The following is a 15,863-nucleotide window of genomic DNA, read 5'->3' on the forward strand; positions in this document are numbered from 1 at the left end:
ACATGTGAGAAAATACTCCATAGCATTAGCTGTCAGGAGAGTGCAAATAATAGCTATACTGAAATATCATCTCAGCCCAGGTAAAAGGCAAATAGTAACAAATGTTTGTGAAGATGTGGAGAGAAATAAACTCACACATACTATCACTGGTAATATAAATTAATACAAATTGTTGCAAACATTATGAAGAACATAGTGGAAAGTTCTCAAAAAACTAAAAACAGTTCATACATATCTGTGAAGGTTATATGGAAATATATATATATATGGAGATACATATATGGAGATATATGCAGATATATATGGAGATAGTTATAATTATGGCATTATATATAATTATTACAATATATATTATTAAAGCAAAGAGGAACATATATATATCCATATTTATTTGGGCATTATGCATGAATGTTGACATATGGAATCAAATAATCATCTAGAGATAAAATATTGCATATATACTAGATGGAATACTATTCTGCCATAAAGAATAATGTATTCTTTTCATATGCAGTAAGTGAAGTGAGCCAGACACATAACAATTACCATGTTTTCTTTCATATGTATAAGTTTAAAGTTACTTTTATTGTAGAATATTTGTTGCTAAAGTTTTAGAAGTTGGGATGAGTGTATACAAAAGGAGACCAGATTTGATTAATGCCTGCATAAATATGTATTAAAATATTACACTGAATTCACTAAATAAGCATAATAAATGTATGTTCATAATTAAGCCCCAAATCATAGCAGGGTTTATATAGTTTGTATGTCATACAGAAGTAAAGGCTATATTTTTGGAAAGAAAATAAAATGTAAATATTTACATGTTACAGAATAGTAGACTCATCAAAAAGATATAGTAATTAAGACAGCGAGCATTGGTCCAAAGATAGAAACTTCTCAGATTCAAAAGAATATAAACGCAGAAACAATTCCACCCATATGTGGTCACATATACTACAAGGATATAACTGCATTTTAGGGGGACAATGATGATCTTTTCAGTACACCAGGCTGGAAATATTAGATATCTACATGGACAAAATAGTTTTAAATTGTTTTTACAATATTAGTCTGTGGCTATACAGATCTAAGTGTGGAGGACAGAACAATAAAACTTTTAGAAGAAAGCAAGAGACTATCAGAGTATAGTTTGTATAGTTTTATTGAATAGTTTCCAAAACACTATGAAATAAAAGATTGATGACCAAACATCATCAAAATTGAGAGCTTCTGTTCTTCAAAACACAGAATTACGATGTGAGAAAGAAGGCTGCAGACTGAGAATATATTTATAATACAGCAAACAAAGGCTACAGAAAAAGTAAAAATCATTCCAAATCATTAAGAGAAAGACAATTCAATTACAGAAGGGAAAAAATATTTGAGTACTAACTTCATAAAATTGGCTTCTCAAAACCAATAAAGCTGTGAAAAAAATACTCATCATACTTTCTTATCAAGGAAATGCAAACTAAAACCAAATGAGTGCCCATTAAACACTACCAAAATGCTCAGAATAAAAAGAGAGACAGCGTCACATGTGAGAATGTGCTTATCCTCAGTGTTAGAAGATGATTTTGCAGCAAGTAACCCATAACTACACTGTAGCTCAGCTTTCTTGTTACAGGTATAACCACAAAAGAAATGATTTTATACATCTTCCAAAGGCTATATAAAGTCATACTTTTAGTAGTTTTGTTCAGAGTAGCTGCAAAATAAAAGGCTAAATTTTATGGTCAATTATATAAGATCCATATAAGCAAGCAATGAAAGTTTGTACGACTTCTATCTTTTCTAATTGACTCTCATACAGGTAACAGTGGCTTAAAAATTAGTAACGATTGCATTGTATAAATGACATGAAAATCAAGAACAGTCAAAGTTAATCTGAGATGACAGAAGGTGACCTGCTGTTGAAGTATGGTGAAGTTACAGTGTGTCTTGTTTGCAAAGGAGCGCCCAGGTGACTTTGTAGCAATTGCTGATATTTTTCATGGTGATCTGGAGATTTTGCATATGCTTATGCAAAAATTCATCCAGTTTAAGATTTGTGCACTTGGTTCATGAATTCAATCCATTCCATGATACTGGGGAAGATGGCTGTATTCCTGTTCATGCAGGGGCATGGCCAGGGTTCTTTCGCTTACAGAAGCAAAGTTCACCAGTGGAAGCAACATTCTATATATTTTGTGTTTTCTTTATTATCTTGTAATAATTTCATTTTTATATGAAATTTTTAAGTTGTGGGATACATTATCTGAGTTTCCATTATTTTTTTATGGGGAAATTCATTTTGATATACAAGCATGTGTCTGGAATGAATTATGCTTGGAAACCAAGGTTTAACTGTATTTTACTGTACCAGTAAGTTTGATACTTTTGAAGGCTTTTATATCTCCATTTAGCATCTTTTCATTTCAATTTGAAGAACTGACTTTAGCATCTCTTCTAAGGCATAGCAGGTGACCGTAGTTTCTGTTTTTCTGGGAAGGTCTTTATCACGCCTTCATTTTTGAAGAACAATTTTGGTATGTAGAGTGTTCTTTTTTTTTCGGGCTTTTTTGAGACAGGGTCTCCCTATGCAGTTCACGTTGACCTTCATCTCATTTTGTAGCCCAGCATGGCCTTGAACACAAAGCAGTCTCCCTGCCTCAGCCTCTTAAGTGCTGCGAGTATAGGCATGCACCTCCATGCCCAGCAAGGGTAGGACTGTTCTTCGTTGCCATTTGAAAATGTGATTCTCCACCACCAAAGTGCAAAGTTTCTGCTGTTAAATTCAGTAATACTTTTACTGAGATTCCTTGCTTCGTGAAAAGTCATTTTTCTTTTGCTTCTCTCAGGATTCTCTTTTTCTTTGACTTCATACAGTTTGCAGAAATAGGTCTCCGTGTTGATTTCTTTGGCTTGTTTTAGTCAAGATTTGGTATGTTTTCTGAATCTGCATACCCATTTTTTCTCCAGATTTGGGGAATTTGTGGCCACTATTTATTTCTTAGATTTAGTTTTTTCCTTCTTTTTCTTTCTCTCTCCCCCTTTAGGTACTGACTGGTCTACTTGATGGTATTTTGCATGCCCTAAAATTTTATTCACTATTTGTCTTAGTTACTTCTACTTGTTGCTGAGACAAAAACCTGAAGCCCAAGTTGGGAAGGAAAGATTTATTTCTTACAGTTTTTGGAGGTTTCAGTCCACACTCAGTTGGCTCCAAGGCAGGTGGGCATGGCTGGGCTGCAGTTCATGGTGGCTGGAAACAGCAAACAGGAACCAGTAAAAAGTAAGACACACCTTCTTCCTGCCATTACATCACATCCTGGCTCCACCCCGATGTGGGTGGAGCACTGACACCATCAATCCAAGCACTAGACAATGAACCATCACAAATGCACAATGCAAACTCCTGAGGCCTGGAGGACACAGACATAAACCATGACACCATTTTTCATTGCTCCTTTTTTCATTTTGCTCTTCAAAGTCCCCAGACACTATGTTTGAGTTCTCAAATTCTTTCTTTTATTTGAACTAGTTCATTAAACTCCTCTAGTGAATTTTTCTATTTAGTTATTATAGCCTTCAAATACATTGTTTTTCATTTTTTAAATATACCTATATGTACTGAAATTCTGATTCTTTCCATATAATGTATGAGTGGGTATGGGTACAATTTCCTATGATGACTGTGATGATTATGTATGACAAATATGTACTAATAAAATGTTTTTTTAAAAATGGAGAATACTACCTCAATAGTAGGCACTTTGATATTAAAGTTAAAATAAATATATTAAAATAGTTATAACTACATGCTAATCGATACACAGCATAAAAAGATGTAAATTTTGAGAATGATAACATAAGTATGTGTGCATATGACAAAAATATAGATTTTTGTATGCTTAGAAAATTAATTTGTTAGTGGTTTAAAATACACCATTGTTACTATATGGTGTTTCCTATAAGTATAAAGAAAATACATATAGAAGATACAAAGAGAAAAAGGAATCAAGTTTATCAGTAAAAAACTACACAAAGGAAGGGAACAACAAAGGAAAATAGAATTATAAGATAGATAAAAAATTAATAAACAGCAACCGTTTCCTATTAAATATAGTTTGACTTGTTAATCAAAAGGGTAGTTGAATGGATAAGAAACAGCAACAACAAACTGAAGGTTGAAGTAATATGTGCTATTTGCAAGAGATTCACTTTAGCTTTAAAAATACAGATAGGCCAAAAATTGAAGACTGGAAAAAGATATTTCAGACAAATGGTAATTGAAAGAGAATATGATATGTGACTATACTCATATCAGAAAAAATCAATGTTAGCTGCAAAAAGAATAGCAAGAGATAAGAATGACACTATATAATGGTAAAAGGGCCAATTCTGGACACATAATAATGTTCAGTAGCGGCTAGTGCACTCAGGAAGAAAATCAATAAGAAAATAGTGAGTACAATACGCCAAATGGACATAGCAAACACACACCGAACATCCTGCTCAGAATATATGCTCGTTTAAAACTATACATGTATCTTGTGTTATCTCTTTTTAATCTTTATTTTTTATTAGTGCGTGCTTGCCATACATAATGATTACTTTCATCATGGGAAATTTGTACCTGTACTAACACCTCTTTGTTGGAGCCACCGAAGCGGAATACATGTGCAGGGCTGTGGCGTGGCCCGGCATGGCTGAACTGAGAACGAGGAGACACCTCGGGGGCAAGACACAGCTGAGGATACCTGCAGACTTTCTCCTAGCATGATTCTCCTTAATTAGCATCTTCTGTTGCTCTAAGGGGTCCTCGAACTCCTCCCAAGGTCCTGCTCAGGTTTCAACCCTTCTTCTGTCCCCATTTACAGAAGCACTATTTCCATTTTTTTTTTTTTACTGTTTTTGCTCTTTTTCTTTCAAAAAAAGCATCTCTTGTCTTTCCTCTCCCCCACACCTTGTTATTATCCTTCCCATTTGAACAAGTTATTACTGTTTCCTAACATCTACCTTCCCTTTGACTCCTTATTTACCCTACAGATTTCTCATACAAGTAAAACAATGTCATACTTAAGCTTGTGTGTTTCGTTCATTTCACTTCGTAGTGCATGAGGAACATTCTCCAGGATATGTCACATGTTAGGCCATAAAACAAGTTTTAAAATTTTTAAGTTGATTGATATCATAGCCAGTATCGTTTATGACCAAGAAAGAATGAACTAGAAACCAATTACTAAAGTACAATCAGAAAATTCATAAGCACATAGAAATTATAAATAGCCCACTCCTGAGCAACTAATGCATTGATAAAGAAATTGAAAGTACAATTAGAAAACATCTTTAGACAAATCAAAATGAAAACACAGCACAGCAAACCTTTTGGGTGTAGTAAAGGAAATAATGAGGGAGAAGTTTGTAATGATAAATACCTCCTTAAAAATTATACCTAATAAACTACCTAACTTTATATCTCAAGGAACTAGAAATACGAGTGAAACCCATGGACAAAATTATCAGAAAAATGGAAAAAAATAAAGTTCATAGTTAAAATAACAGAGAAAACAGAAAAATAATGAAAACATCAATAAAACTAACAGTTGGTATATGAAAAGATAACATTCACAGTGTTAGCTAGACCATCAAAAGGAGAGTGAAGGCTCAAAGAATAAAACCAGACATGAAAGAAACAGTACAAGGGATGCCACAGAAATAGAAGAATTAAAATATGTAACTATTAACTATATATGTCAATAAATTATACAATCTAGAAATCATAAAAATATACAGCCTATGAAGACTAAACTGAAAATGGTAGAGAATTTGAAGAGACCAATAAGTAACAAAGGGTCCAAAACTCCAGCATCAATAATAAAACAAATCTACTGATTTTGGCTTTGTGTATTCTACCAGACTTTTAAAGAACAATGAATACCACTCTTTCTTAAACTCTTTCAAGTGGAAGAGGAAAAAATAACTCCAAACATATTATATAAAACCGACACTATCCAGGTACCAAAACCAAACAAAGATACTACAAAACAAACAAACAAACAAACAAACAAAAAAACTTCATAAGCTGGTCTGTCTGATAAACATAGATGCAAAAATTCTCAGTCAAAGACTGGCATAGTAAATTCAATAGCACACTATAAAAATCATAGATCATGAAGAAGTGGGATTTATCCCTGAGTTACAAAGATGACTCAACATATAAAAATCAATATATTTTACCACACTAAAGAGAAAACTAAAAAATATATGATAACCTCAGTAGATGGAGAAAAAAGTATTTGACAACATTCAACACCATTTTATGCCAAAAACTCTCCACCCAGTAGAACCAGAAAGGAATTATTTCAATATTATAAAGGCCATATGTGAAAGGGTGCTAATTTACATGGTGTGCAGGATGAAAACTGGAAAGCTTTTCCTGTAAGGTAGGAGTAAGGCAAGTCAGCCCCCCTCTCATCCCTTCTATGTGTGTGATATTGGAAGTCCTCTCTGATTAGGAAAGAAAAATGAAAGTAGGAACTTGAAGAGAACAGAAACACAATTATCTCTATTTGCAGATTAATGATCTCGCTTGTATAAAACCCTAATGATTCCACAAAAAACAAAACTCTTAAACTAAAAGACAAACACAAACAAAAACTGTTAAAATTGGTGAGAAAAATTAAGCAATTACAGAATATAGAATTGGTATATAGAAATATCAGTTGCATTTGTATACATTAACAACATATTCCCTGACAAGGAAATTAAGAAAACAATCCCATTTACAGTAGCATAAAAATGAATGAAATATTTTCAAATACAGTTTAAACAGGTGAAAGAATTGTAGAGAGAAAAGATATGATAATGGAAGATACTGACGATATAAATAAAGACATTCTGTATTCATGGATTTGGGGACTTTATATTGTTAAAATATTTATACTGTTTAAAACAAGACACACATTAAATGTAATTTCTATGAAAATCCAAGTTATATTTTTTCACATAAATGGAAAACAATAATAAAATTAATATAGACACACAAAGTGTTCTACAGGTAAAATAACCAGAATTTCAAAATATCTTGCAAAACTGTGGTAGTTAAGACAGTATGACATTGGCAAAATGCCAAAATTGACTAATAGATCCAAATAGCTTAGAAATCAACTTTACCTGAACAGTCCACTGAGAAAGATTCAAAAACAGAAAATAAATTGATGTGGAAAACAATATCCACATGCTTGAAAGGGAACCCTTGTCATACATCACAAAAATTAAAAAAAAAAAAACAAGTAAAAATGATCTACAGATTTAAAGATAAGACTTGAAATTGTCTTATCTTAAGAGGATAAAACAGGAGGAAAGCATCATGAAAATGGTCTCAGAAATAATATATTGGCTATGATACCAAAATCATAGGCAAGAAAATAAAAAAATAGTCAGGTGACTTGATTAAAATAATAACTTCCTAACGGCAGAGGGAATTATCAACAGAGTGAAAAGGCAAATTCATAATTAGAGATAAAATTGGCAAAGCATATAGTTGTTAAGACATTGCTATACAAAGTAAATTCCTACATATCACAGCAAAAAGTTCCGTTTAAAAATGGTCAAAAAGAGTAGAAAAGACATTTACTCAAAGAAGTCAACAGTTATATGAAAAGATGTTCGAATTCACAATGAAATTCACCTCACTCCTGTTAGAATTGCTGCTTCAAAAATGAAAATAGAATAAGTGTTGGTGAGGCAGTGGAGGAACAGGAACTCTTTTTCACTGGTAGTAGAAATGTCAAGTGTTGTAACTATTGGAATATGTGGAGCTTCTTCACAACATTAAAAACAGAAATGTCTCAGGTTCCAGCAATCTTCCTTCTGGATATGTATTCAAATGAATGGAAATCAGGATCTAGAAGAGATGTCTGACTGTGTCATTGCTACATTATTCTGTAGATATTTAGGTTAAGGGTGAATGGGTGAAAGAAATGTGGTATTTAAGCAATGACATACGATTCAAATTTCAAAAGAAATATTATTATATGTGACAACATGGATAAATCTTGACAATATTATGCTAAGTGAAATCAGCCAGCCATAGAAGAACACAAATTGTATGATTCCATTTACATGAGATATTTTAAAAAACTAAAGTCATAGAAGGAGTGAGTGGGATGTAGTTTTCAGGGATTGGGAGTAGGGATAAATGCAAAATTGCTACTAAACATGTACAAAGTTGTAGTAATGGAAGAGAAGTAAGTTTTAAAAATTTAGTGTAAAATATTTTGCAGACAGTTAATGGACTGTATTGTATAATTAAAATTCTCCAGAAAGTGGATCTCATAATCTGACTGCAATAAAAAGTAGTTCAGTTGTTTGCATACTGTAGCATTTTGGAAAATATATCATATTGTGTGTGCGTTTTGGGTTTATTTGTTTGCTTTTTCATGAACTTTCAAATTTAACCATAGATTAGTATTTATCATCCTTCCTGACACTGTATATTCTTCCATACTAAAAGAAAGAAAAACTTTAGTGTGACTGTGTGGAAAACAGGAACAGGTTCCAGAAAAGAAATGTTAACTTGACATCCTGAAATTCAATTTAAAACCTTATATTGTTAAGATATTCTGGTTATCTCTGTCACCAAAAGACCTACTTGGCAGTCCGTAAATTGATGTAGCACTTTTAGAGCAAAGGCATCAGTAACCCATTGAGCAAAGAAAGAGACAGTCATAAGAAACAATTTGTTCTAAAATGGTTTCTAGAGCTACAAAAATAGGAGTCCTCTTATGGGAAAGTGTTGTTAGTTTCCCTTTGAGATTTTTAACCTTATCCACGTGTACGGCAAACAAAACAACTCCATTAGCGGTGTTGTCTGTAAATGCAAACAACAATGCAACAAATTATATATATATATATATATATATATATATATATATATATGAATTTAAAGCACTGAGCCATGCAAGAGCTGAAGTGAGCTTGTTGTTTATAACATATATCACGAAATGAAGAACAGATGATCTAAGAATGAACATTTGCTGGAGTGATCTCTCTGGGCTTAAATATTTATTTTACTTCCTCCAGCCCCCTCCCGTTTTGTCAAAATTTGATGTTTGCCAAAATCTACAATATGAAACTATGGAAAGTTTATGACAAAATCACCTCAAATTGCTACCATAAATTATTACCTCCTACATAGTCTTTTTTTCTGCAGTGTGCAATTAATCAAAGAAAACAACTTCTTCTTTCTAATTAAGGAACTGGCTCTAAGAGTTTTATTTTAGGTGTGAGAAGGGGTGTTGATTTCTGGAAGAGTATGTGGCAGTAAAATACACTTGCATTTCTGTCTCCAAGGTTTTGTACATGATTCCAAGAAAGGGAAATCCCCTATCTAAATCCTCAGGGAAAATGGGAATCCATTGTAAAAGATTTTGAAGATCTCCTTGAAAAAAACAGTGCATCAATGGAGAAGTCATATGGCAGATTTTTGGAAAATACAGCTCCAAAAATCATTGGATCCCAAATGGAGAGCTCCTCGGTGAAGAGATGGGAGATTATTTTTTTCCATTAACTCCTGCAGGGTCTTATTGCCTCCTCTGATGAGGATCGTATTGCCTATTTTACAGAATTCTTAGGTTTTTACCTCCTCAATCAATTATGTCACCTGAAGATCATTTATCACCGGTGTAAAGATTTATCTGTTTCTTTATCTTTCTACCCATTCATTCTTCCATCTACCAGTCTATATAAACAATAAATGAATTTGTGTACCTGCCAATGAATGCTGTGTAAAGTCCAGAATATTCAAATTCAAATAGTAGAGAGATGATCTCTGTCACTGAAAGTCTCACAGCTCAGTCTACACAAGCAAAATAACATCTACTTCACTCTTTTGAAAACGTGGTGTGTCGGGACCCTTCCAAAAGCATGTAATGCTATGAGAATAAAACTAATGTGCAGTGTGAGATTTTCTCTGATGCCATTTCAAATTACTCTTGTAGCCTCACCGGGCACCAAAGTTCCTCACAAGCCCCATGCTTTTACTCAAACATCTCTAGTACTTTGATTTTAACAGGTTTGGTTGTTGCAGTTTTGTGTGTCCTCGAATTTATTTGTGCTATTAGTCCTGAACAGACTTTCCCTGATCCAGCTCTGAAAATTTACCTCCTTCAGGGAATTATTTTATTCTTTTAAAACCACATCTGATAGTGATGTAAGGATCTGTTATAAACGTGTGTGTGTGTGTGTGTGTGTGTGTGTGTGTGTGTGAGAGACAGAGAGAGAGAGAGAGAGAGTGTATACACAGAATGGATCACCATCACTATTCCAGTAATAATAAGGGATTGGGGTCATTGTACCTTGGATTTTAGTGGGGATGCAATCAACTTTTGTAGGATTTAAAAACTTTTGTATAAATTTAAAGCACTGAGCCATGCAAGAGCTGAAGTGAGCTTGTTGTTTATAACATATATCACGAAATGAAGAACAGATGATCTAAGAATGAACATTTGCTGGAGTGATCTCTCTGGGCTTAAAGAATGGATCACAGAATGGATCACCATCACTATTCTAGTAATAATAAGGGATTGGGGTCATTGTACCTTGGATTGGGACTGTAGATCATTCATCAAGCCCTTTTAAATTTTCTTTTGTTTTTGTACTCTTGCTGTACCTCTACCAAGGGCTCCAGCCTCACTTCTCTACAAGGAGCATGGAGAATTACCTATCTGGTGTACAAAGTGGATCACATCACTCCTCTGGTTAAAAGCAGTCGATGAGTTGCTGTAGACCTTTAGGTGAGTGTGGGTTCCTTCCATAGCTGGCCCCAGCTTATCTCCCTTGCTGTGCTGGGCTGCTTCCCTCCCTAGCCATCCTCGGTCACATGAAATTCCTGAAGAGTCATGTGTTCGTCTGCATGGGAAAGCCTCTGCCCAAACTATTTCCATTTCCTGAAATACTCTCATTTTTCATTTCTACCGAACTTCCTGATCTCCCTTCAGGTCTCCATTTCAATGCCATTTTCACCTAGAAAACTTCCTGATTCCCCAAACTGGAGCAGTCTCCTAGTGTTCTCATAAGGACCTTGCATTTCCTCTAGTGAAGCACAAAAGGAACTCGCTGTGTGCACAGGCAATGGGTCCCAGCAACAGGTTTTCAATAAATGTTTGCTTAGTTAGGAATATTGAATTGAACCCCTATAATTTCCCCCAGGAAATGTAGATGCTGGCTATTTATAGACATGGCTTACCATGTGCCCAAACAGCATACGAGACCTTGTGAGACACAAGTGAGTGTTAAAACTAAACATTAGTACCCCATGGACATAACCTCAATTTGCTTATGCAGTTTGAGTCAAAGAATAGGCTTGTGGGGCAGGGATACAACCGTTCTCGGTCTATAACTGCAGTGGGATTCATAGAACCTAATCTCTAAAGCTACATCAGCAATTAGAGCTTGGCACCCAAGCAGTTCTTTTCAGATTTGGTTTGCACTTGGGTTTGATATCTTTCTTTATATCTCAAGAAAGTACTAAACTCTATGTTAACACATATAACACTTCCTTACAAGCTGTGCAAAACTGATCATGGCCTGGAGGTTCGGGTGTTTCTGTAGGATGTTTAGGTTCTAGTTGTTCCTGGCAAAGGAGCCCAGTGCAGGTCAAAGTTGATAGGTCAGGGTCTCAGAAAGTGACCTCTTATGGAGAGAGATGCATGATCTGTCTGATTCATGCACCAGAATCAGCTAACCTAGGATTATTCATAATTTGTCTATGTCTATTGACATTACTATTACTGCTCTGGGAATGTGGGGAGTAGGATTGTTTGGAATTGGATTTTGGTGGCAATGCAACCAAATCTTGTAATCATAGTTTGAGGAAGACTGGGGACTTTAAGGTTGCAGCAAATGAAGAACTACTGCATTTTCCCATTTTGGAAATAATTCATAGATTAGACATTTAAAAGGTAAGCTAATGTAAAGCTATAGAGCAAAGGTTCTTAAGAAACTGCAGGTTGATTTCCCTTTGTCTAAGCAGTGAAAAGGTGTTTACTTGATTCTTAGAAAAGTTTCAGAGAAGAGTCTACAGCTTCTTTTGTCATCCTTGAAGTAATCTTGTTTACTTCTGTAATTGTCCCTCTTGCAGCATTTAAAATCCTGCTCCTTTTTTGTGCTCTTGACTTAAAATGACAGCCTTTGCTTGGCGTGCTATGATAAATAAACCACACTTTCAATTATAAGTTCTAATGGGGTAGCAAGCATGTAAGAGCACAAATAAATGAAATCTAAATATTCTTCAAACCTCATTTTAGCCTCTAAATTTGACTTTTTCTCCAACAAGTCCTTTGAAGGGTCTACTAAAAAGCAACAGGACAATTGAAATTCATGCCTTTCCTTTTGCCCTTGGTACTTCTCTGGGAGAGGTAATAACGATTGAGATTCCCAAAGGAGGGGGAAACAGTGAGATGGAGAAGTCAGGGATGTGGATAAATTCAAGGCTACATTCGTGCACTTATAAAAACTGTAGGTTTTTGGCTTGCCAGTATGCTTTCTCCAATTGCTCTATGACTTCATTTAGAATTGTAAGTTGCACATTCATTGGGCATGCATGTCCTTCAAACAATGTTTTACATTCAGCAACGCAGTTTGAGTTTAAAATTGATGAATGGCACTCCAATTAGATGCTACAGTGAGATTTAACTTGCTATTTTGTAAAAATGTGACAACAAAGTAATAGTTGCTCCTTAGTAATTATAAATGCAGCCAATTAAAGGCATGCAAATTTACATAAATGGAAGAACCTTAAATTTTGCATTTCCTGACTGGTAGGATTAAACTTCCAAAGAAAGTGTGAATTAATGCAAATGTTAACATGGCATCTCCTAAATCCTTTTCTACTTTTATCACTAAGAACAGAATATAGAAAAGTAAAAATACATGATGATAGGCCAGTCTCTGCTTGTTTTGTCACTTACCCAAAGAATACCAGCATGCTTAGAAACCTTGGACAACTTTGCAAGATTTCAGGTAGCAAATATATAGCTCCAAGGCAGAGTCCTTACATCTTAGCCAAATTGTTCTTTGCTGTGAATCTGATTAGAGAAGCAGCTGTTGGTAAGACCATGACCTGAAGCTTCTTTCTCAAAGAGCTCTCCTATGAACTTGAGTTCTAAGGATTTCAGTGCATCTACAATCTCTGACTTATAATGTTGGATTCAAATTTTTTTATTTTTACTGTACAATGATACCAAAGCAATGCAAATTCAGTAGAGATTGCGTTTTGAGTTTTGAATTTTGATCTTTTCCCAAGCTAGCGACATGGGGTACAGAAGTGCCTAGTGATGTTGGGGAGCAGCTGTGAGCCACAGCCCCTCCTCAGCCACAGAATCATGACGGGGAAGAACAACAGATACCTTGCGGTGTTCTGCTGCTATGCTGTGGTGTTTAGGAGCTTAAGGGTATTCGATGTGTTTTGACTGATGTTATTTCCAATTTATGATGTCAGAATGTAAGATCATGAGAATGTAATAATCCTATCATAAGTTGAGGGGGAAGCAGTGACTTTATGTGTTCATGTACCTATGTGCAGGTGTATACACATCTCTGAATGGGTACATAGGTAAGTGCATGTGTGCATATATATTTATATGTAGGGAGACAGTTGTAAATGACTTTTAATGTATATACAAACATATTCATATGTACACATAGATATGTGCATATACATACTATATGTGTACTTATGAGAAAATTATATATAAGATATCTAACTTCCTGTGACTTAACTATAGAGTTCAGATCCCCGATAGGAAATTTCTGCATCCTCTTTGATGGATTCCATCCTTCAGTGACCATCTATAAGAGCCTTTCTAGGAAGGTTCATTGGCTTACCTTTGCTCTCAACAAAGAGTATCTTTGCCTTTCCTTCTTTGTTCCATTTGTCCCATTTCTAGTGAGCTCTATGTCTTCTGAGGGCAGTCTATCTTCTTCAGCCATTTCTTCTTTCCAGCTGAGGTCTCATACTCATGGCTGTGGGCTGGAGAAATGCAGGACACTGTGTGGGATCCTTCTGATTATTTATGAAACTATAAGTAAGACAGGTACAAATTTCATCCAATTGGACCTTGAGCCCCACAATGCTAGGTGTATGATGGTGACCGTAAACTATGATGTGGCTGACCATAAACAGTTTAGAACATTTGGTCTTAGAATGTGAACTGACACTATATTTTCTTTGGAGAAGAGTATGAGGCACAGAATTTTGAAGTTCTCTATTTGCTTTATTTGACAGCACTTAATAAATATATATATATATATATATATATATATATACATACAGATATGTACACACATATATACACACGTATACATACTCACACACATACATATTTTTCATTTTTACCTGCTTATTTAGTGAATATCTCACTGACATTAAATATTTTCTATCCGAATACAAAAGCTTACATTTTATTTTCATGAAGATTATTTTAAGACAATTTTCAGAAATGTTTTGTATTATAAATGCTGGCAACATCTGTCAAAAATAAATGCCTATCTGCTAAACCAAAGATGTGTTTGAAAAATGAGTTTCCATAAGAACACGTTATAATGATCCATAAAACACAGTTCTTTGTACACCACTCTGTGCAAATTCTTTATTCAGTTTCAAATAACTTTAAGATAGTTTTGGCAGCCCACACTTTTCTGACAATAAATGTATTCAATTTTTTGGGGTGACTCAGTGCTGAAACAGCCATGGTTTATGGTCTACTGGTTCATGGGCTCATCTTGTAGGTGCTGTGGGTTGTTCCACGGCTGGTATTTTAGTTAACTTGAGCTACTACCAAATTTCTGAGCCTAACTTCAACCAATGATGGATTTGTGGTTCTGCTTTCCTTTCCTGAAGATGAGGATTTGTGGTCAGAAAAGACTCTGGCTAGTTACTGTGAGGTTAGGTAGCAGCTGGGAAGGCTCAAGGCCTGCAGTGTTGGCTCCCTCTACCACTGTAGCTCCTGCCTGCTACAAAGTCCTAGAGGTTTTTTTTGGTGAAGATGGAGGGATCATTTTTAACTCTTACAGTCTACCTCATAGGAAATCTTTCCCTAGTTTTTCAGAAGGTCTTTGGAGTTTTTATAGTGTGTATGTATGTGTGTGTGTGTGTGTTCCTAGGGCAAGTGCACTACTACTGAGCTATACCCCAAGTCCTTTGTTTACTTGTTTTTTTAACTTTTTATAGGGAGTCAAGACTTAAGTTGACCAAACTGCCCTTCAACTTTCTTTTCTGTTTTAGCTTCTTAAGTAGCTGGGATTGCAGGTATGCACCACACTGACTAGCTCTCTTTAATTTGAATAAGCCATTTTCAGTGTCTCAGCAACATTTCTAATTTTCTGCTGATGCAATGGCAAGTAGAATCACCAAAACAACACCCAGGATTTGAAGGCAGATTTATTTTATGTGGACGGGCACTGATCGAGATCATTCCCAAAATATCAGGACCCATCTCTGGTATACTAGAGCTTACATGTGATGAGCAAGCCGGAAGTACAGAGGCAGAATGGCTTGTCAGTTGGGATTGTTTTATACAATGTGCATTATAATGACCAGCTATGTGTCACAGTAACCAGTTGTTTCTGAGAGACAGAAGCAACAGGAACTGGAACAGGAACTATTACCTAGGAAACTAAGAAACTGAAGTGTACTGGTGCATGTTGTGGGAGGGATTTTCTGTACACTTAGAGAAGACTTCTTTATGCATTGAGATGGAGCCTTTGTCCACTGAAAAGTACTTTCAGTACTTTTCCTAAGTGTTTCTGGGCACCCTGTAAATCCCTTGTAGCTATTTCTTACGTGGAGTGTTATGATATCCCAAATTCTTCTT

General features: G+C 35.1%; 2 long non-coding RNA genes across 2 annotated transcripts in view; both read left to right on the plus strand.

Moving 5' to 3' along the window:
• LOC134470359 (uncharacterized) overlaps positions 1-15,863 on the plus strand; it is a 212,953-nt gene that overhangs the window by 42,927 nt on the left and 154,163 nt on the right. The gene's annotated exons all lie outside the window — the stretch shown is intronic.
• Positions 8,996-15,863, plus strand: part of LOC134470360 (uncharacterized) — a 28,999-nt gene continuing 22,131 nt past the window's right edge. Inside the window, exon 1 of the long non-coding RNA XR_010039210.1 lies at positions 8,996-10,784. This is a non-coding gene — a long non-coding RNA (uncharacterized LOC134470360). The remainder of the gene's footprint in view (positions 10,785-15,863) is intronic.

The sequence above is a fragment of the Cavia porcellus genome, unplaced genomic scaffold, assembly GCF_034190915.1.
Source record: "Cavia porcellus strain 051 isolate PalLab524CR breed Dunkin Hartley unplaced genomic scaffold, mCavPor4.1 scaffold_14, whole genome shotgun sequence".
Lineage (NCBI taxonomy): Eukaryota > Metazoa > Chordata > Mammalia > Rodentia > Caviidae > Cavia > Cavia porcellus.